We start from the raw sequence: 23,954 nt of genomic DNA on the forward strand, positions 1-23,954 counted from the left end.
TCCGAGGGCCAAACTCAACAGGCTCCACCCCCATCTCCCGGCGCTTTTCGTTTATTTGTTTCCCGAATGGCGCCGCCCACAGGCCTGAGGTCTGGAGCCTCGGTTGTAGGAGATCTGGGACTCCGAAATCCCAGTTAACCCAAACTACGGTTCAATAAGCGATACAATAAGAAATTCCTGCTTTTAGCGAGCCCCGGCCTTTGGCAAAACACACAAAGTGAATTTCCATAAAATGGCCTTTTGTCCATTATTCAGGCCTTAGAGAGTCTCTCCAAACCCAAGACTGGCAGTATTTAACAGGATTTACACCCATCTCTTTCCACGTCCCAGCCTCCTTTTGAATTTTACCCCTTTTTCTTCCTCCGTCTCTACGGAATTCCGGTATCTGTGAGGAAATCAGAAGGCGAAGAAAGAGTAAGAACTCTGATTCGTGCGACCTACTTATTTGACTTCTTTTACTTTGCACAAGGCAGCCAGCGTTCTTATTCTTGCAAATGGGGCTTGGCTGGCTGATGGAGAACCAGACTTGTACAGTATTTTCTCACACATTTATTATCTTTTAGTGAGCAACGACTTTCTGATTTAAAAGTTCCTCCTTCCCGAACATTACACACAGAAACTAACATTGTGGGACAATCAAAGGTAATTGACTTTGCTACTAAAAGCAATACCAAGACAATTCTGAGGGACTTAGGAGAAAGAATGCTATCCACATCTAGAGAAAGAACTGTGGGAGTAGAAACGCAGAAGAAAACATGTGATTTATCACTTGTTTGGATGGGTATAGGATATGGGGATTTGGTTTAAAGGATTACTCTTTTACAAAAATGAATACTGTGGAAATGAGTTTGAGTGATATATGTATAACCCAGCGGAATTGCTTGCCAACTCTAGAAGGGGACAGGGATGAGAGGAGGGAGAAATCATGTAGCCATGGGGAAAAAAAAAATTTAATTAAATTAAAAAAATAATGAGATTTATGTAGTCCAATAAAATAAAATAAAAGTTCCTACTTCCCAACCTGTTTTTTAATCCAGTTAATAATAATGATAGTGTTAATCTTTAAAAAACTACTAAAGTAGTCAGAAAAACTAAGTCTTTAATTAGGAAAGAGCTAAGTGTTGAATATTCCCATGCTACCACAGTCAAGCGCCTAAAAACCACACTGAGCCAAAGGTTCTGGCACTCTGGCATTCTGGTAACGGTACCTCTGAGAGGATCACCCTGCTAGCTCCAAAGAACAATAGAATGGAGGAATTTATATACCATTTCTGGAACTAAGGACAGGGAAGTATGTTGACTGACATTACAAACAGGTTTGGGAAAGAAATCATAGCCAGAGGCTGGGGTATCAGGGAGTGGGATACTAAAAGGGAAAGATCCAGCCAAAGGCTGGGCTACCTGGGAGAGAATTTTGATTCAATGGTAGAAACTATCAGGACAAAAGGGTACTTCTCATTTGATTTAGATCTACTAGTCCCACCCAACTAGGACCATTAAGAACCTTAAGGTCTATTATTCAGTCTGAAATGGCTAAATCTGGGACTTGTCTGGGGGAGGGGGGGTGAATTCTCAGGGGTCAGGGGCAGAATTGGGGTCTCCAGATTTCAAGTTGAAAATAGCTTGAATTTATGGAACACCTTTTTATAATGCATCTCATTTTTTAAAAGTAAAAGACAAATGTGTCAGAGATAACACATTTTCAAATAGTTGATGTCCAAGATCTCTTTACTTATCTTCTTAATGTCCAGGGCTATAGATCAAGTGATAAATTCTTGGAGTTAATGTGGACTTTGAATGTTTATAAAAGGTTACACTAGAGAGAAATCAATCAATAAACATTCATCAAGCACCTACTAAGTGCCAGGCACTGTGCTAAGTGAGGAGAGAAAACAGGCAGAAGACAGTCCTTGCCCTCAAGGAGCTTACATTTTAATTGGGTTACAGGAAGGTTAAGTCTGGGACAGATTGAGTCTTTTCAAGAGGGCTGAGGACTACTTGAAAGCCTGGGGGGATTCAAAATAACCTGAAGTCAAATAATCCTTGAGTTGATGAGACTCATGTTCAATAATATATGTATAGGCCAGCAAATAACCAGCCCAAGGAATGTCCTAGTACTCTCAAAGGGGTGAAAAAGTATGCATCCTCTGGGGAAGGATGCAGAGTCCCCAAGGTTCCCTTCCCAATAACCTCAGCGAGATGCACTGATCAATCCTCTAAAGGTCTAAAGTGCATTTATTAAGGGTTTTCTACACACTAGACACCGTAATTCAATCCAAACTCTTCATTTTACAGAGACCAAGACCTCTGGATACAGGCTGAAGTCCAACCTTGTGGCAAGATTCATTTATTTAGTATTCATTCCACAAAAATATATTAAGCTTCTATAATTATTTTCTCCACAAAAGGAAACAATTCTGAGGAAGAGGAAATTTGTATTTTATTCTATTGCCTCTAGGATAAAATACAAATAGCTTAGCCTGACATTTGAAGTCCTCCAAAATTTAGCTACAACCTACCTTTCCTGGCATATTTCTCATTACTACCTTTAATGGGCTCTCTGCCTTCTAGTAAAACTAGCCTACTTACCCTTCCCCATCTCAGGTTTCTATGTATTTGCATAAACCATCCCTCCTTTCCCCTAAAATGCACTTTTTCCCTATATTTGCCTTTCAAAATTCTTTTCTTCCTTCCGAGACCACCTCCTAAGGTCTCCAGCTATTAGCATGCTCTTCTTCCTTGAACAAATATCTTGTGTTTTATCTTTTTAAAATATGAGGTGGTTGGTAAATCGCTATGCAATCCTCTTCACATGTTAGCTAAGCCTTGAAGGGAGACTAGGATTCTTTTTTTTTTTTATTTTATTTCATTTTTATTGCCATGCAAAACACACTTACATATTGGTCATTGTTGTAAGAGCCCCCAAAATAAAAATAAAAACATTGATGTGAAAGAAGACTCCAACAATTCTTTCTCTGGAGGTAGATAGCATTCCCCATCTTGTCTTTCAGGATCGTCCCAGTTCGTTGCATTACCGAGAGTAGCCAAGTTTTCACAGTTGATTACTGTCCATTATTGCTGTTATTGTCCATTATTACAATGTTCTCTCTGTTCTGCTTATTTCACTCTGCATCAGTTCCAGTAGATCTTTCTAGCTTTTTTCTGAAATCATCTTGCTTATCATTTCTTATAGGACAATGAGATTCCATCACCAAAGAATACCACAATTTGTTCAGCCATTCCCCAATAGATAGACATCCCCTTAATTTCCAATTCTTTGGCACTACAACAAGAGCTGCTATAAAGATTTTTATACAAGTAGGTACTACTTTTTTTTTCCACGTTGACAATAATATGCTAAATGTTAATTAACAAGTAGATTCACAATATATACTTACTGGCAATTATATACAAAGCAAATAGAACTAATTTGAAGGGAGAGGTATTAGAATGGAGTCTCAGGAGTGTAGAAATTCTAAGAGGCAGAGGTGAGAATGAAATACATTCCAGGTCTTACAAAGAAATGGAGGCAGGAGGGAATTCTATATGTAAGGAACAGCAAGAAGACTAATATGGACTACAAAAAGATTTCGTAGGACTTTATGAAAAGTGTCAGGAATGCTAAAACTCAAAATGTTAAGCTAAGCATGATCAGGGAAGCTAAGGGCAATAGAAAAGGAAGTGTCTAGTTTGAGAGTTGGGTGACTTAGCAGTGCTAGGGAAAAGAGGAGGATCAAAGAAAGAATAGGACTGTTGCTTGAATTAGAATAACGATAATCAACAACAGAGAAGGCAGTGTTGCTCATTATTTTATCCACAAAGTAAAATAACCTTTTGATCAGAAAGGAAGGGACAAAATAGCAAATAAGGAGTTATCGGTTACTCAAAATAAGAAAAAAATCATTCAGCTGCCCTTGATGAATTCACATCACCCCAACCAAATAAACTATATATATCCTTTGGTACTGAAAGAATGACTGACATATTCACTTAGCCACTGTAACTGATATTTTAAAGAACATGGAGGTTGAAAGACATACTGCAGACCTGAGGAGGGCAAATATTGTTCAAAATGTCTTTGCATTAGCTGGAGTTACATTGATGAAAAGAATATTCAGTTTGGTTGAAGAAACTTAGGTCATGCTTGCTGGGTTTTCTATAAAATAAACTAATTAAGACCTCAAGTTATTTCAGTACATGGCGAAAATTCTGATTCTGACAAGTGGTGAATGAGGAAAGAGAGGATTCCAACTAAATCCCCTAAAAAGGAGCTGTGAGTGAAGAAGGTAGTAAATACATATATTTATATTATTTAAATATATATTAATATATATTTATTAGTTTGGGCTTTGGTTCTTGCTGCCCTCACTTTCAGCTAGAGGAGAATTCTGTGAGCTTTTAAACAAGGTTTTAGACTTCCTTTTCACATCAGCATCCCAGCATCATCCCTGGAGATAGCTATAGCTAGTAACAATGTCCTTGAAAACCAAGGACAAATGGGAAGTAGATTCAAAGCACTATATAGAATCCAAAAAGAAATTTCTCATTCCATTACTAAGAGGAACTTTTTGACCACCCCACAAAGGGGAGAAAAAGATTTCTAGCAACCAGGAGCTGGAAACTTATCATTTTGCCAAATGTACAATTCTAAGTTTGAACTCATTGTCCACTGGATTTTGTATGTACTGGTGGAAGGATGTGTTACAGACTTTGTAGGAATGTTTTGTACCAACTATACTACCTAAGTAAATACACCTTTCTAAAAAAAATTTAAGTCGGCCCAACTAGATGATTCTCAGCTGTTAATCATGAGAAACACCCTAGTGGGGGCTCATGAACTTTTGCACTAGAAAAGACAACACCAAACCCTTCAGGGGTATCCCTAGAGTCCTGAGAAGTCCTAGAATCTGATGAGTTCTGGGGACCCAACTCATCAGGATAAGCTGAAGTTGGGATAAGTCCCTCAAAGCATGTTACATATTATACTTTCAATTTTGTTTTGTTTTGCTTAAATTTTATTTTTTACTACAAGCCTATATATCTATAATCATGAATGTCTCAATATTCAAAGAATGGAAAGAGGACTGCCCATGGAAACATAAACTTATAATTTATAATGTATATTAAACTTTATATCACAATTATAAAATTTCTCATCTCTATTCTTTTCTGAGCTTCCTTTTGCTCTCTTCCATGTATTTTAAAAAATATTTAATTGATGAAAAATTACTAAACAACAAAAATTATGGTGGAAAGAACATTGGCCAGAGTCACAGGGACATAGGTTATCTGGCATTAATGAGTTGTGTGAACTTGATCAAAACATTTCACTTCCCTGAGACAAAGCTTCTTCATCTATAAAATTATGGAGTTGTATTTAATGATCTTTAAATCACTTTGAGCTTAATAAATGTTGATTGTCTGTCTTACTGACCCTTCAGCTGTGATTCTATGAAAATCATCAGGGTTTATGATTTTTTTGTGGTCAGCACTATGCTAAATGCTGGCTGGGTAGGTTGGTGTCAGGACTTTAAAAAGGAGTGGAAGTGGAAGGAAGGAGAAACTAATTATTTCTAAGGTCTATTTCAGTACTAGTTTTCTTTTTTTTTTAATACCTAAAAACATTTTTAAATGCTGTATCTTATTTTGTCAATAACTTTGTTTTCTACATTACATTAGGTTCTGAATACAGGACATCCCTTTCCTTCCCCTATTCAGCAAAACTTCTCTTGTAAGGAAACTCAGAAAGAAAGGGAAAAAATCTGTGCCCTTAGGGAACATACTTTATTTTGACAGAGTTCACTTGAAGGTACAAAGTGGAGAAGGAAGCATGTTCCTGTTTCTTCTATTCTCATTAGGTTGTAAGCTCCTTGAGAGTAGAAACTTTTTTCTTTTAATTAATTGTAACCTCAGTGCTTAGCATAGTGGCTGTTATGTAGTAGGCACTTAATAAATGTTTATTGGATTGGGAAAAATATTTAATTGATTTCCTTTTTTTCTTCTTTTTTTCCATCACTATCACTGTCTATTAACTCCATTCCCCCATAAACTTCTTCTCATGATAAAAAAATATTAATCAATGACTCAATCAATCCAAAAGCACTTCTTATGCATTTATTATTTATTAAGCACTGTGCTAAGCCCTGGAGATACAAAGAAAGACAAAAAAAAAAAATCTCACTGACCTCAAGGATTCACATTCTAATGGAGAAGGCAACATATTAATAACTATGGCAGGGCAGGGCACAATGGAGATCAGGAAGGAAAGTGGGATCCTCACTGCTGAGTCCTGTCAAAATCCAGCGATGGTACAGCTTTCCCAGGTCTTCAGCGAGTACTCCGTCACTTGGGTGAGTCAGGGAGCTAAACAACCTGAGCTGACCAGTAACTCAGGTTAGGTTTTATAGTCTCTACCTAACCTCCCACAGGCAAATGACTGTCCTCCTCCCGGATATCTGGATACCAGGATACAAACTCCACTTTCTCTGAGGTCTCCCAGGGAACAGTTACAACTTGTCCCCAACCACCATGGAGTCCATCTCAGAGAGAGAAGCAACAAACACTTCCTGCTTCCCCATTCCATTTAGAATTCTCCAGCCCTGTTTGCTAAGTCTCCTTAATTTGTTAAACTTCCTCACAACAGGAAGTCTTCAAGCAAAGGCTAAGTGACTACTTGTCAGACATGTAATAGTCAGGGGTTATATGGGGATTGTGGTAGATCTGCAGGTTAAACTAGCTGGCTGCTAAGATCCCTTTTAACTCTCATGTAGTAGAGGAATGTGGACATCTTACGAGCCTTCATCTGGAAGTTTGTGGAGTAGACTAGAGGAGCATGGCTTTCCATTTCAGAGCGTACACATTCTTTGACTGTTTCTACGTGCTTACTATATGGTAAGGAAAAAGCCTTTTTCTTGGCTTCTTTGTGACTTCCACCCCTCACTCTTGGTTCTGCTCTCTAGGGCCAAATAGAACAAATCTAGTTCCTTTTCTACATGACGGTGTTATCATATGTTGGAAACTAGATATAGTTATCATATCCCTTTCTCTTCTCTTCTTTGAGCTAAACATCCCTCGTTCTTTCCAGCTAGAACCGAGAGAGCATACAAATGGCCCCAATGGAGAAACTTGCCCTTCACGAGGAAAGGCATTGCCCCAGAAATGGGACCTCTGGTGAATAAACGACTTCCTGCGCAAACCTTTTGTAGGAGGGGGCTCATCCTGCTTGGGTTTTCTTTGGTGTAGGGCCTTATAAGATATTAAAAAGTTGGAAGAGCTACAAGAATTTGCACGAATCTGAGCCTGGATGAGAGGGCAGCCTCTGGGAGACCCATCAGTGGCTCACTGATAGCCCTGGAGACACCATGTCCTACAAGCATGGGAGTGACGCTGTCCACAGGCTATGGCATACTGAGGAGTAAACTTGATGCTTTGTAGCAACCTCATTAATTCTGAGCCTAAGGGCAGCTGGGTGGCTCAGTAGATAGAGAGCCAGGTCTGGAGACTCTAGAAGTCTTGTTTTCAAATTTGACCTCAGATACTTCCTAGCTTTAGGACCCTGGGCAAGTCACTTAACCCCAATTGCCTGACCTTTAACTGCTTTTCTGCCTTGGAACTACTACTTCGTATCAATTTTAAGACAGAAGGTAAGGGTTTTATTAAAAAAGTTTTTTTTTTTTTGAGCCTTCTTGCCTTATGGCCTGATATGTAGCCAAGAGAATGTGGCCCCAGTTCTGGAGGGATGTGTTAGTAAATATCCTTATGTTAAGAATGTGTTGTTGACTCATGCTGACTCTTTGTGACTCTATTTGGGGTTTTCTTGGCAAAGATACTAAAATAGTTTGCCATTTTCTTCTCCAGTTCATTTTACAGATGAGAAAATTGTGACAAATAGGGTTAAGTGACTTACCTAGGGTCACACAACTAATAAGGGTCTAAGATTTGAACTCAAGATGATCAGTCTTTCCAACTGCAGGTCAGGGAACGCTATCATTTATGTCACCTAGCTGCTAAATAATGTTAATAGGTCAGACTGATATAGGGGTGCTAATAATTGAATAATGATGGAGAAGAGATACCAACTGAAAGTGGTGTTTGATATTGGGGAAATAGTATAGGACCTGCCGCTAGCATTAGAGAGACATCCCAATCCCTCAGGCCCAGAACCCTGAGGAACAGATACATATCTATGCTCTATGAGCCAGACTTGTTAGTGCAAATGGGAACTGGAATGAGGACCTCCAGAGTTTATATAAAATACACAAAGATTTTGTGATTCTGTAAGACATTTCTAAAGATAATGTACTTTCTCCCAGATCACCCAGCTTCCTAGAAGCAACAAAAGTATACAAACATTAAAGTAATTGCTTCCTCTCCCCCCTTATATTCAGGAACATCCTACTATCAGAAAGGCTTTAAAATTTTCCCTTAATTTGTTGTATTACCTTTACTGGCTTAGTCCTTCTGAATTTACTTGGAAAGATACCGGTATTGCATGGAATGTTAAATGACAACATTCTGTTACTTTGTAGATGTCTGTAAAAATAAAAAAAATTTTTTTTTAAGAAGAAAAGGGATCATAAAATTGTTTTAAACTGGATATTCCCTCTTGTGTCTGTAGGCCTCCATCCCTTCCAGTTTTTTCACTGCTGGAAATCAATCCTGTTCATGAATTGCTGGAACAAAATCAATTCCACGTGGGACTTTCTGTGCAAAACTTTTTCCCCTCAAGGCTAACATTGAACTAATGTATTCTAAAATGAAGAAGCTAAAGAGCTATCTGGATAATGTAGACAGTGGGGGGTAGAATGAGGTATAAATAATAGAAAATATAGCAATAGCTAGAAGGTACATTGGAGGACCTGATGGACAAGTACTGCTTGAGAGAATTTTAGGAGAATTACAGATAAGTTACTAGAAATGTAAGACTCAATCTATACATGAATTTTAATAGTAAATATACGTTCTATTAAACTGAAGAATTAATAAAGGGTTCTTTAGGACAAGAATCTAACTAAGGAAACCATGATGAGATTATTATAAGTCTAAAAAGGTATGTTCAATGGCACCAGTAATGTGAGATTTGGCAAGTATCTTTGAACAAGAATTATTGTCTAAATTATTGTCCAGGAAGCTAGAGATGGCATTCCATTAGCATATCACAACTACTTCTTCATATAAGGGGAAAAAACCTAGATGCATAAAAATACTGTGACATAACTCATGAATAATAGTGTCATGCTAGGGCCAGATATATTATTTCTTGCTAACTTTTCTTAGTTATAGCAACAAGAAACACATGAATGAACAAAGGAAAGATTCTGAATGGAGTCACAAGAATAGATTTTTGAGATAACTAATCTTTACTAAAAGTAAACTATTTAAAATAATTATGCTCCTTTGGGACATTTTAAATATGTCTCTTATACATACCCAACAATTTAAAAATAGATGAATCTCTACTCTTACCCCCCCTCCCCACCGCCAATAGACCAGATTAATCTATTTCATATCACCACTTCATTCCTTTATGTGGGGAAATTTTTTTTTTTATTAGTCAGAAAGACTGTGTTCTAGACCTGGTCTACCATTATATGTTTTTTTTTTTTTTAAACCCTTGTACTTCGGTGTATTGTCTCATAGGTGGAAGATTGGTAAGGGCGGGCAATGGGGGTCAAGTGACTTGCCCAGGGTCACACAGCTGGGAAGTGTCTGAGGCCGGGTTTGAACCTAGGACCTCCTGTCTCTAGGCCTGACTCTCACTCCACTGAGCTACCCAGCTGCCCCCATTATATGTTTTACTGATTGGGGAGTAGTATTTAATAAGCCTGTCCTTGAAAAGGGAGAGATAAACTCTTTTTGTTCAAATCCCAAGTCTATGAGCCATGACAACAGGTCAGGCCCAACAAAAACCAGGAGGAAATGCCACATTATAAAGAAATTTAGGGTGGCAAGGGAAGGAGAGAATCTGAATAGTAAAATGTCATAAAACAAATGTTCAAAATTGTTTATATGTAATTGAAAAAAAATTAAAAAGCAAAAACTTTTTAAAAAATGAAATCTAGTCTTTTTGACTGCTCTTCTGGTAGTTGAAGACTCTAGCTTATATTAGAATCAGTTGTCTGATTTGGACATAGAAAATTCTTTTTAACTCTAACAAATCAATGGCTGTCCATCTCCATCTCAACAAAGCATTTCTGGGCTTCAATGCAAGCAAACCTCAAGGTCTAACTTCCCCACCTGCTACTCAGATAAAATCCAGAGTAAAAACAAAAGAGCTATGTTAAATCAGAAGGACTACAGGTATGTGGTTCTACATTCTGACCTTTAATATATATTCCTGGGAAGAACAAAGTCTTTGTTCTTTATTTTCATTATTTGTCATTCTGGCCAGCACAAAAGTTCTAGTCTCTTGACATTTATTTAGGCATCTTACTCATTTATCAACATTCTCCTACTGTGTAAATGAAATTAACTCTAGCCCATTCATAGTCAAAAACTCTACTTACCCTAGGCATCTAGATTATATCATCCCCACCTCCCTCAGGGGGAGTGGAGATAATTTAATCACACATGACAATCTAGATTATATCATCCCGAGGGTTCCAGGTTAAGATGGCAGCAGAATAAGAAGCAGCTCTTAACCTCTCCTGACCAAAACACACAAAACTCCTCAAGGGAACATAAAAACAAGTCCAGACGAACGGAGGAACCCCACAACAGGGTGTAACGTGGAAGGTACGTGGAATTGGGACATTTCCATGCTATAAAGGGGTGAAACAGCTCTCACTAAATCACGGGCTGAGCAACCACCCCACCCCCACCCCCTCCACACACAACACCTATAGCGCTGAAGCCAGCTAAAAAGAAATAGAGCAAGTTTGGGGCACCTATCGAGTCATTGGCAGCTCCAGAGCCTGTTCCTGAGAGCAGCAAGATTTGGGACCCCAAAAAGCCAAAGAACGAGCACTTTCTGAGCCCGGGCGCAGAGCGCGAGTGGAGGCGTGGGTGGAGGCAGACACAGCCGTGAGCTAAAGCTCTGAAACCCTGAGTGGGGAACCAGTGCAGATGGGTATACGACTGTGGAAGCAGCGCCCTGAGACCTGTAAAGAAACCTCTGGCAGACGATCAAGCAAGGGGGTCCACCAGGGGGCTTGACCTTGGAAAAAACCAGAACTCAGACCTCAGGAGCCAAAAGACCACGGACAGACCCTGAGCTCGAGGATAAAGCTGAGAAGCTGCTGGGCTAATGATGGCTACCCAGACTCAGGAAGCTCAGAAGAGAAAGATTAACAACAAGAAAAAGAAATCTTTAACACTCGACAACTTTTACACAGAGAAAATCCAGACAACCGAGCAAACAGAGGAGGAGAACAAACAAGCATCCGGACCCTCTTCAAATAGGGAAAATGGGTCACAAGCTATGGAAGAGTTCAAAACTGAGATTTTGAGAAAGATGGAAGAGATCTGGCAAGAAAATAACAGTTTAAAAGGTAGAATCTTGCAATTGGAAAGTGAGGCTCAGAAACCAAATGAACTGATAAGCAAATTGAACACCAGAAATGACCAGATTGAAAAGGAAAACCAAAAGATCATAGCCGAAAACCAAAAGATCATAGTCGAAAACCGAAAGATTATAGCCGAAAACCAGTCCCTAAAGGCTAGATTATATCATCCCCACCTCCATCAATAGGAAGTGGAAATAGTTGATCACACGTGACAATAAGTATCAAATCAAGAACAAGGGACTGCCCTTTGGGCAGTCCAAATCAGTGTAGAGGCTGCCATTGGTCCACTTGAATTAGAGGTGGCCCACAGGAAATGAGGAGAGATGCTATCTCTTTAAATACGTGGGTTACAACCTGGTAAATAAAGTCCCGGCTTTGGACTTGGGGCTGAAGGTGCTCAGCTGAGACCTCAGAATGCTTCTCTCTGAATTGTCATGTGGGTAAGTTAGGCTGACTTCCTTGGCCTACCTTGGCATTTCCAAACTCTGCTTTAAGTAGGCTTATAGCCTCTCTGATTTCTAAAGTCTTGTGGCTTGTAACCTAGTTTAATTAGTTTTTTAAGTCTCTCTCTCTGTCCAGGCCTCTCCAGGCCTGGACTAGCCTCTCCCTCTCTCTATTTCCCTATCTCTTACCTTCCTAATTATAAAATAAACTACCTTAAACCGGATGCTGACTTGGGTCTATTTTAATTATGGAATCAATCTGAATTGTTGATTCCTGGCGGCCACACTTTAAATATATATTTATGAAATACGTAAAATCTCCCTCTTACAGTACACAAATGCTTTGGATGGATTTTGTTGGACATTTCCTTGTATGACTACTATAGCTCCCCTGACCATTTGAGAAGCCCCTTATTCTGCCTTTAAAAATAAGGCTTGACAAAAACTTCTGGGTAAATTGGAAAGCAGTCTGGTAGAAATTAGGTTGAGACCAACATTTTATATCATATATTACAATCATCCTTGTTTTCAAAGAGAACCAATGACATCTCAGGATAATGTCTTGACTCCCACAAATGTTTGATTTAATTAAGACTGAATGGCACAAAGTTGTCTGCCTCACTCTCTCTTTCAGAGTCAGATGGCAAGACAAAAGTCAGGACAACTGGCATTAGCCCAGGATGCAGTGGGTGTCCTTGACTTCTTTGATGTCTAATGAAGCTCTAAGTGTCCCACAGAGCCCACTTGTGCCATCTTCAAGGTCACTGGAACAGATTGTTCTCATTTGCCCATTCCACTGGGGAAATCTTCACATGCTTGGGGTAGACAACCCCTTAACTCACGGAAGCTTGTCAGTTATCCCAACCTAATTTAGCCTGTTTGCTGAGATGGTTTTTCCAAGGTGTAGCCAATGCATGATGCTATAAATGAGTTACAAATGAGAGTCTAATGAAAAGTACCTATAAAGGGTGGATGAGCAGCCCTGAAAAGGTAAGCCCTCCTACCAGAGGTGCTAGTCCTCTCTGAACATCCCATAATAAACTTAAAAAGGATACATGGTCTGAATATTAAGGTCATACCAAAAACAAAGTGAAGAGCAACAGATCAGGTACCTCTCACAATTACTGCAGGAGGTGTGTTCTTGCCCACACAAGAGATCATGGTGATTATAAAAGATACAATTATTTTGACTGTATTAAATTTAATAGTTTGGAGAAGTAAATTCATCCAACTAAGATAAAAATGGATGTGTGTGTGTGTGTGGGAAATCTTTGTATCAAATATCTCTGATAAGAGTCTGTTATTTAAGAAACATTGTATAACTAGCAAAAAGACTCCAGCAAGTGATCACGAGGGTTATTCATTACAATCAGGTGGGATTTATACCAGGAATGCAGGGATGGCTCAATATTAGGAAAACCATTCACATAATTGACCATATCAACAAGCAAACCAATAAAAATCACATGATTATCTCAACAGATGCTGAAAAAGCCTTTGACAAAATACAATACTCATTCCTATTGAAAACACTAAAAAGTATAGGAATAGAAGGGCCTTTCCTAAAAATAATAAACAGTATATATCTAAAACCATCAGCAAGCATCATCTACAATGGGGATAAATTAGAAGCCTTCCCAATAAGATCAGAAGTGAAACAAGGATGCCCACTATCACCTCTATTATTTAACATTGTACTAGAAACACTAGCAGTAGCAATTAGAGAAGAAAAAAAAATGGAAGATATTAAAATATGACGATATTGAAACGAGGAGACCAGGCTATCACTCTTTGCAGATGATATGATGGTCTACTTAAAGAATCCAAGAGAATCAACTAAAAAACTAGTGGAAATAACTTTAGCAAAGTTGCAGGATACAAAATAAGCCCACATAAATCATCAGCATTTATATATATTTCCAATACATCCCAGCAGCAAGAGTTAGAAAGAGAAATATAATTTAAAATCACCCTAGACAAAATAAAATTCTAAGGAATCTATCTGCTAACACATACACAGGAATTATACAAACACAATTAGTTTCCTGTAAGAAATGAAGAACATAAAAGTAATACAGAGATATTTGGAAAGACTGACAGGAGAGTTCTCAAATGGAAATATCTTTGTTCTTGAACTCTTTAAATTATAAGCAGAAAGTGGTTTGGGTCAGAGATTTTTCAAATGGGGAAATTCTACCCTTTTTGGATTTCTTTTTCTCTAATCTACTCTATTTAGAATTTAGTAAACGTTTCTGAGAGATTTGTGACAAACTGGCAGTTTTCCTTCCTCATAAAGGTCATTCTCTTTTGCTGAGAAAAGCGAAGTAAAATCATGAGTCCAGAAGGTGATGGAATAGATGCAACGTTTCCAAAATATGACCAAAGCGTGAATTTGTTTGCCTAGACTAATTTATTTATTACAACAAAGTACATGTGTGAGTTGTGAAGAGGGTGGAGAATAGGAAGGGGGGAAGAGATATTAATAGTGATATTAAAAAAAAACAAATAAGAGAAAGGGGAGAAACACTTTTTAAAAAGAGAGAGAAGGAAGTTCTTAAGGAAAATATTGGCACCATCATGTTACATTTACTATATGCTTTTTTTTTTTTTAAAACCTGTGTATTGATTCTAAGGCAGAAGAGCAGTAAGGGCCAGGCAATGGAGGTTAAGTGACTTGCCCACGGTCACACAGCTAGGAAGTGTCTGAGGCCAGATTTGAACCCATGAACTCTTGACTCTAAGCCTGGTTCTCAATCCACTGAGCCACCTAGCTGCCCCTACTATATACCCCCCGCCCAGAACTAACAAGCAGTTCCACTGGGTGATACATGTATTATCACTCAATACCAATTTCCATATTAATCATTTTTGTAATAATCTTTTAAAAACCAAAACCCCACATCCAATACCCATATAAACAAGTGAAAAATCAAATATTTTCCTTCTGCATTTCTTTTTTTTTTGCAAAAAGTATGATTAACTTTATTTTTTTAAACAAAGTTTAAAATAAAACAGTATTAAAATATTACATTTATACAATATATGTACAAATAAGTTGTGGTGTTTTCCGCAAGCAATGCACTGAAACATTTTAGGGAAAATAAACTAACTTAGTGCAGTTTCTTCAAAAGAAGAAAAGATTTCACAGGTCAAGTAGCAGAAATAATATAGTGTAATTTTTTTCTGATGAAGTCCAGTTGCTTAGCTGCTGAGCTAAAATATTTATTTACACAGAAGCTTTTTTTACACCAAGTTCTTGAGTGCTCCTGCTTTGAGTTCTTACATTATTTTTCCAGTAAGTTTTCCAGAAGCCACTGTATATACATCTTTATTCTGCTTTAGTCTTTTCTACTTTAAATCATCTCATATTGTCCTTTTTTCATAATGTACTTTTTGAGGGGAACCCTAAATTTTCTGAACATAAATGACTTTAGTCTCTGCAGTTTTTAAAAAGTACCTTAAAGGGGATATTTTCTTTGATATTTTCATAAAGCTATTCTTCATATAAAAATTTTCCCTACTAAAATCATTGTGATAATATACAAAGGTTTTATATTAAAACAACCCGTATATTAAACAAAGCTCTGATTAAGATGTGCACAGCTATTTTGCTGAATCTGGAGTTTAGAAAAGCCAACCTTTTCCTTGTTTTATCTTTTTTGTTCTTACCCAAAGATTATACTGAAATTCACAAAAGTTCATGTATTTTGGAGCAGAATGCTATGGCAGCTGTAATGAAAATGTCATCATCTTATTCTATAACTTAAACCTCTGTAAACAGTCAAGAATTTTTTCAAGAATTAACTGAAAAGCACCAATCAAATGAGTTCTTGAACTTCCAGAGTACAATTTAAAGTGGCACTCATCTAGTCCAAAACATCTCAAACAGTAACATTCCTAATTGATCAGAATGAACTTTGTTGCACGAGTCCCAAAAATGTAGCTAAGGTAAAAATTAGACTGACTACATAGTTCCTGGATCTATATTCACCCTGGGAATGAAATACTAATATTTGTAAACTAGTTCGGCTGTTGTTTTTTTTTTTTTGACAGCTAAGATCTGAACTATGGTTATCCTATTCTGAATAGGTAGAGGCTTTTAACTCGTCCATGGCAGTGTAATTTCTGAATTGGTTAGGACTATTACTAAAGTTGTTTTAGCTTTTTTAGTACTCCAAAAGGAATATAATATTCTACTGCCAAGTCAGAACAAATCCACTCGGCAAGCTCTCAGTTCAACTTTGCCTTTAGTGTTTTCCAGGGGATTTTTCTGTGCTCTTCGGTGGTGTCATGATGCCTCCATTGCACACTGGTGACAACTGTCCCACCTTTGTGAAAGCAGACACATAATTGACTTCCTCCAGCATAGCCAAATAATTTGTGTGTGTCTGGATATTATGTCTGCCTTCTACAGAAATCTTAAAAATCTTCAGTTTCACCAGAGGTCCACCCTTCATTACTCTGGCAAAAGGTACCATCCATTCTACACATTCTGAAATATTGTCCCAGTCTAAACCTGACGCTTTCTTAACAACTTCAATGGACGTAAAATGGCATAAAGCAGCTGCTGCCAATATTCTATACTGGAATTCTAATGAGTCAATAGAGAGAATACACAGATCCAGGAGCTGGGCTATCTGAACAAACTTTTCCTGGGAATACTGAGGTAGGAGTACTTTAGGAACATCTTTTAGAGCATCGACTTGGAGAAAGACATTCGACCAGGCAATAACTGTTACTGGACAGAGCTCCCACTTTAAAGCCTTTAATATAATGAGTTCCATCCCTAGGATATCATCTTCACTGCAAGCACCATCAGTAACATAAGCAAATTCTTGTAATTTAGGAGCATAGATTTCCTCAAGTTTTGCAGCAATGAATAATGAGGTAATACCAATAAGCTGAAGCATATTTTTGTTTATATCCTTTTGTGTCAACATAAATCTATCAAAAAAATCTTGAGCAAGATAAAATGTTTCCCTGTGAAGTGTATACACTTCACATACCTCTAAAAGCCAGTCTAGAAGTATTGATCTCATCTGTGGTTCTAAGTCAGAATGTAGCATTTCAAAATGTTTATCATGAACATATTTGGTCTCCTTTTTTAACATATTAAACCAGACATCCTTAGAACATCCCCAACTTAGGTCAGGCAGAGGTGAAGGATTTATAAAAAGGTTTCTAAACCTGTAGTTAGTAAACCTGGAGAAGTCACTGGTGACAGTTTCTTTGTGTGGGGTTTCAATAATAATGCAAGGAGTGATACCTCCAGATAACACAGGTGGCCAACAATTCCTAATTTCATATTGCTGTCTCTTGGCTCCAGTCTCCTCTTTTCTTTTCTTTACATCCTGAGTCATTTTCCTTTTTTTTGGCTTGAAGGAATTGGGTTTCCTGGGGAGAATCTGTTTGACTAGTCTGGGGCTGCAGTTTAGCTTGCAAATGGCTACTTTGTCTTGACATTTTTTTCTTTGGATTCTTCAAAAGTTCTGCTCCACCATCAGCCCCGATGCAGATCTGCTCTCCTCCTTCTGCATTTCTATTGACACAGTTCTTTCTCTTGATGTGGATAGCATTCCTTCTCATAAATCCCTTGTGATTGTCTTGGATCATTGCATTGCTATCATTAGCAAAGTCGATTACATATGATCTTCCCACAGTATTTCAGTTTCTGTGCACAGTGTTCTTCTGATTCTGCTCATTTTACTACACATCCGTTTGTGGAGGTCTTTCCAGCTCATATGGAAATCAAGAAGTTTATTATTCCTTATAGCACAATAGTATTCCTTCAACATCATATACCACAATTTGTTCAGCCATTTCCCAATCAAGGGACACCCCCACATTTTCCAATTTTTTGCCATTGCAAAGAGTGCAGCTATAAATATTTTTATACAAGCATTTTTCCTTATTATCTCTTTGGGGTACAAACCTAGTAGTGGTATTGCTATATCAAGGGGTATGCATTCTTTCAATTCACAACTCCACCAGTAATGTATTAGTGTCCTAATTTTGCCATATCTCCTCTAACATTCATTATTTTCCTTTACTTTCATATTGGCCTTACTATATATTTTAAAAAATATGATTCATTAATTTCATATTCAGACCTCTTTTTCCATTCTGTGCATGTGGAAAAGTCTGTTTTTATTGATGTTTTTTTAATTTAAAAATCTTTTTAAGAAAATATACTGAAAAAAAGTAAATAAAAATAGAACATCTGTCTTCTTCTATTATCAGTTATCATTATCTCAACCAAACACTTCAGGCAGCAGTCCTATCCTTTCTTTGATCTTCTGATAAGTTTTTTTCAAAAAAAAAAAAAAAACCCTTTCCTTCTGTCTTAGTTTCAGTTCTAATGCAGAAGAGCACACTAAGGGCTGGGCAATTAAGGCCAAGTAACTTTCCCAGGATCATACAGCTAGGAAGGGTCTGTGGTCAGATTTGAACCCAGGTCCTCTAGAGTCCAGGCCTGGCACTCTCTCCACTGTGCTACCTTGCTGCTGTTTCCCCTCTAATATAATTTGTTTTTTTTTTAATCTACTATCTTTTGTTGATGTTGTTGTTGTGCTCAGCTTTCCTTTCCAAGCTTTGTTCATTTTTTAGTTTTAGCATTGCCAATACTATTCTCATACTACTGTGTCACACTTTTATATTTATCTTTTGGTACCTGCCCTTGCTTCCATCTTCTGTATAAGCCTTTAAAAAATTCCAGGTTGTCCTCTATTCATCTCTCCCTCTCAGAATTCTTCTTTTCCTTTATGGCTCAGCTCAAGTTGTCTGAGTATACTCAGGCACTCGAATGGGAACACTCAGAGATGGGTGCACATCAATACTTTTAGCTTTATACTGCTCAGACTAGAAAAGTGCTATCTGAGGTGAGGGGCTGATGATGAACTCTCCACATTGTAGCTGTATCAGTTCTTAAGAAAGGGTTGTCTGTTGGATGTCATCTTTATTTTCCAAGGATTCATTGAATCGTAGCTCTCATTGGGTGTGAGTGTGTGATTCAGGGCACAATCAGAGACAACCACATCAACCCCCATCCCATCCTGGAATCAGGATAACCTAGTTTTAGATCTAGCCTCAGACATTTACTAGCTTTGTAACCCCTGGCATATTGCTTAACTTCTGTCCTTAGATTTAGCTTTAGATTTAATAAGCACTTATTAAGTGCCCACTATGGGCCAGGCAATGTGCTTTAGCACTGGAAATAAGAATTCAAGCTGAAGGGAAAATATTCCTTGCCTTTAAGTAGCTTATATTCTAATGGAGCAAAGCAGGTGCTGAAAAGGAGGAGGTGAAGGTACCTGAGAAGAGGACATAGTAAAGAGATACCTGCAGAGATGAGTTGGCAGTGTAGCCTGAAGAGGAATAAAGACATGTTTAGCATACGTCTCCTCCTTAAATTGGAGGTCCTAAAAGGAACCAGATTATTGGAGGGAGAGAGAGCAGATAATAAACACTGGTAAAGAGGGAACAAAGAAATCACTTTTCAGATTATATATGATGATCTATTAAGAGAGTCAACTAAAAAATTAACTGAAACAATAACTTCAGCAAGGTTACAGCATATAAAATAAACCCATATAAAACATTAACACTTCTATAACAAAACCTAGCAAGAAGAGATAGAAAATATATTCCATTCAAAATGACTAAATAATGTATGAAATATTGTCACTCTAACTACTAGGACACACACAGAGACTTTAGGAATATAAATACAGAATGCTTTTCACAAAAATTCAGACCTAAACAATTAGAGAAATATGAATTGCTCTTGAATAGACCTAGGGAATAAAATAAAAATGTCAATATGCCTTAAATTAATTTACTTATTCAGTGCCATACCAATCAAATGAACAAAGGATTGTTTTATAAAGCAAGAAAGAATAATAACAGAATTCATCTGGAATAATAAAAAAAATCAAGAATCTCCAAGAAAAAATGAAAAAAGGGTGAAGAAAAAGGGCCTAGTACCCAATCTCAAACTGTACTACAAAGTAATAATCATGGAAAAAATTTTTGGTACTGGTTAAAATATAGAGAGGTTGATCAGTGGAACAGATTAAGAAGACAACATACAGAAGCAAACTTATACCCTAGTGATCAATAAACCCAAAGAACCTATTAGGGTCAAGACTCATTGACAAAATTTCTGGGAAAACTCAAAAAATCTAGAGAAATTAGATTTAGACTAACATTCATATCATATATCAATATAAGGGATATATTAAATGTCCCTTTCTAATCAAATTAGAAGAGCAAGAAAGAAATTATCTTTTGTGTCTATGCAAAGGGGAAGAGTTCACATCTAAATAATATATATAACCACTACAATATTTTTCTCATAGCTTCTATACAATAATTTGTTCCTTTGTAAAAGCATTTCTTGCTTCTCCAATATCATATTTAAGTAGCCACATAAAAGCAGAGCCTAAGATATTTCTTTTATTTAAAAATATAGAAAAATGCAATTATTGAGTTTGGTTCTCCCCAAACTTTTAAACAAATATTAAATAACTTGGTTCTTTTTTGGGTCTGGTCTGTACCTGAGATTTCACAAACATAGAACTCCTGTTATAGAAACTCCTCGTAGTGATATAGATCAGTCATTCATTTGTAATTTAGTCGTTGAGAGTTGTGTGCTTGGGTCATTGGGAAATTTAGTGACTTGCCTCATCCTTCTAATCTTCTCTAGCAGATTGCCCCTCACTATCTAATCTTCAGTTCTGCCTATCTGACTTCTTCCCTTCTGCCTACAAGTCTGCTCATATCTCCCGTCTTTAAAAACCTTAGCTTGATCCTTGATCTGACCAAATCCAATAGTTATTAGATATTTCTCTTCTTGTTTAAATTCCTTCAGAAAGCTGTTTGGACTAGGCGCTTCCCTTTCCTCTCTTCTCATTTCTGAACCCTCTAAAATTTGGTTTCTGACATTCAGCTGAAATTGTCCTTTCCAAAGTTATCTCTGACCTTTTAAACTACTTTCCAACTCCTTTTTGGCTGCACTAAAGCTTTTGATACTGTTGGTCACCGTCCTTTCCTGGATATTCACTTTCAGAATATTCTTATGGTTTTCTCTTACATGTCTGATCACTTTTTTTAGCTGCCTGGTCATATTCACTAACTCTGACCCCCAAAGCTAGGTCCTAGGCCCTCATCATCACTCTATACCAACGGTCGGCAACCTTTTTGGCCGAGAGCCAAAAACGCCTGTGGAAGGAGGAGGATGGAGGCGGAAGGCCCTGAAATATGGGGCTGGAGCTGAGGGACCCCCTGGAGCACATCCTGGGGCTCTGCCCCGACTGGCCGGCTGGGAGGTGGAGCCAGATATGGCTCTAGAGCCCCTATATGGCTAGAGACCCCTGCTCTATATTCTATGCTATTTTGATAATCTCATCAGATGCCATCAGTTCAATTATTATCTCTATGCAGATGATTCTCACCCAGATTATTTATTCAGTTCTAATCTCTCTCTCCTAAACTCTAGTCTTCTAGACCTCATGAATAGTATATCTCGATGGTGTCTCAAACTCAACATGTCAGTAACAGAACATACCTTCTCCATACAAAATCTTCTGGTTTGAATTTTTCCATTGCTATCCAAGGCACTACTATCTCCCCAGTCACCCAGGCTGGGCCACCTCAATTCCTTAGTCATACTCACTTCACAAATCCAACTTGTCAGATGTTGTCCCTTATCATCAGAGCATCTCCCCTCCACTTATGTAATTGGCTCTCTTCTACAGACCCTCATCATGTCTCTCCTATGCCACTATGATAACCTTCGAAATGGTCTCCTTTCCTTGGGACTCTCTTAACTCTAACCCATCTTCTATTCAGCTACAGAAATGATTTAAAAAAAAAACCTTACCTTCCATCTTGGAATCAATACTAAGTATTGGTTCCAAGGCAGAAGAGCGGTAAGGGATAGGCAATGGGGGTTAAGTGACTTGCCCAGGGTCACACAGCTAGGAAGTATTTGAGTCCAGATTTGAACCCAGGACCTCCCATCTCTAGGCCTGGCTCTCAGTCCACTGAGCTACCCAGCTGCACCCCCAGAAATGATTTTTCTAAAGCACAAATCAGACTATATCAATATTTTGCATGTGTACACACGTCTTCTTTTCCAATTAGCTTCAGAAAACTTAATGGTTCTCTACTACCTTACAGAAGCAAATGTAAACTCTTCTTATTGAAAGCTCCTTACAACCTGTCCACATTTTCAGCCTTTTTATAGCTTATTCTATGTATTCTACAACCCATCTAAATGGGCTTACTTATTCCTTATGTTCATCTCCCATTTTAGATGGACACCAATGACTTTATGGGCTTGACTTGCGTATGAATCAGATTTAAGTGAGGCAGAATTGTGCAAAGTCATCAGCTTAACTTTCTTTTTCAGTCATGAAAGAAATAGTGAAACAAAAGTCAGGATGACTGGTGACACCTCGGATATAAGTGGATGACCTTGGCATCTTTGATGTCTGACCTCTAAGCACTCCACAGCTGCTGCTTCAGCCGCCTTCATAGCTATGGGATCAAATTGTTCTCATCCACTCTTTTTAGTAGTCTCCACGTGTTTGGAGAAGACATCCTTCTAACTCACCAACAGGTCACTCTCAACCTGGTTTAGCCTTGCTGAGACAGTTTTACTGGGATATGGTTGCTACACATGCTACAGCTTCTTGGAGCCGCAGGCAAAAGTTGTGAGAAAGGAAGATGCTATTCCTTATATATAACACTCTTTCTCCTGAGTTTGTTTTCTAGATAGACAGACAGACAGACATGGATAGATGGATAGAACTAATAGACTAATAGATATAGAAACTAATTGGAAAAGCAGACTTGTGTGTACACATGCACACATTAGATTTGGTGATTGAGACATTGTAATTTTGGAGTGAATGACTGGCTATATGAAGAAGACAGAGACTAAATTGTAGTATATGAATAGAATGAGAGGTAAGAAAATGGCAAGCATCTTGTATTGATTTTTCAAGTAGTATGGCTAAAAAAGAGGAGAGGGGGCAGCTGGTTAGCTCAGTGGATTGAGAGCCAGACCTAGAAACAGGAGGTCCTAGGTTCAAATCTGGCCTCATACTCTTCCCAGCTGGGTGACCCTGGGCAAGTTACCTAACCTCCATTGCCTAGCCCTTATCACTCTTCTGCCTTGGAACCAATACACATATTGATTCCAAGACAGAAGGTAAGGGCTTAAAATAAATAAACAAATAAGTGAACAAATAAATAAATAAATGATGAAGAAGGGAGGAGAGATGTAAGATAATATTCAGTAGCAATGGTATGATCTAGTGAGGGTTTTCTAAGGATGAAGAGACTTAGATATGTTTGTAAGCAGTAAGGAAGAAACTAGCTCCCCTGGAGATACTGGTGATTAGAAAGAGCTTATGATAGCGAAGGCAATCTACTAGAGAAGGCAGGAAGGGATAAGATCAAGGTTACAATAGAAGGAATGACCTTGATAAAAAAGGTCCACTTTCTTGTCCAATCTTTGTATTGTATTTCTTGGACACCACTTTCACTTCACTCCTAGCCTTACCTATTTCTCTTCATTTGTAAAATATTCACTCCTAAGTTGCCAAAAATCTTGCTGTATCTAATATTTTCTTCCCTGTCTCTGATTTTCCTTTACCTTTCTAAGGTGACCACCTTAATATTTATCTTCCTGGATACTTTCTATTCTCTGGGTTTTTGTGGCTTTGGTCTCCTCTGATTACTATTATTCTGACTACTCCTCACTTCCTTTGTTGACTTATTATTCTTATCATTACACTAACACAGTATGCTCTCCTCTAGGGCTCTCTTTTCTCTTCTCTTCTCTGTTCTTTAACTTGGTAGCCTTATCAGCACCCATGATTCACTTACCATCTCTTTGCAGATGACTGTTAAATCTAAAAATACTGCCTTCCAGACCCAAATCATCAAGTACCTAATGGACATTTTAATTTTAAATTGGACATCCTCTAGGTATCTCAAA

The 23,954-nt window shown here is 37.9% G+C and overlaps 1 pseudogene; it reads right to left on the minus strand.

The window, feature by feature from the left end:
* Positions 1-16,061: 16,061 nt before the first annotated feature.
* Positions 16,062-17,693, minus strand: LOC123234932 (annotated as a pseudogene).
* Positions 17,694-23,954: the final 6,261 nt, after the last annotated feature.

The sequence above is a fragment of the Gracilinanus agilis genome, chromosome 2 (assembly GCF_016433145.1).
Source record: "Gracilinanus agilis isolate LMUSP501 chromosome 2, AgileGrace, whole genome shotgun sequence".
Lineage (NCBI taxonomy): Eukaryota > Metazoa > Chordata > Mammalia > Didelphimorphia > Didelphidae > Gracilinanus > Gracilinanus agilis.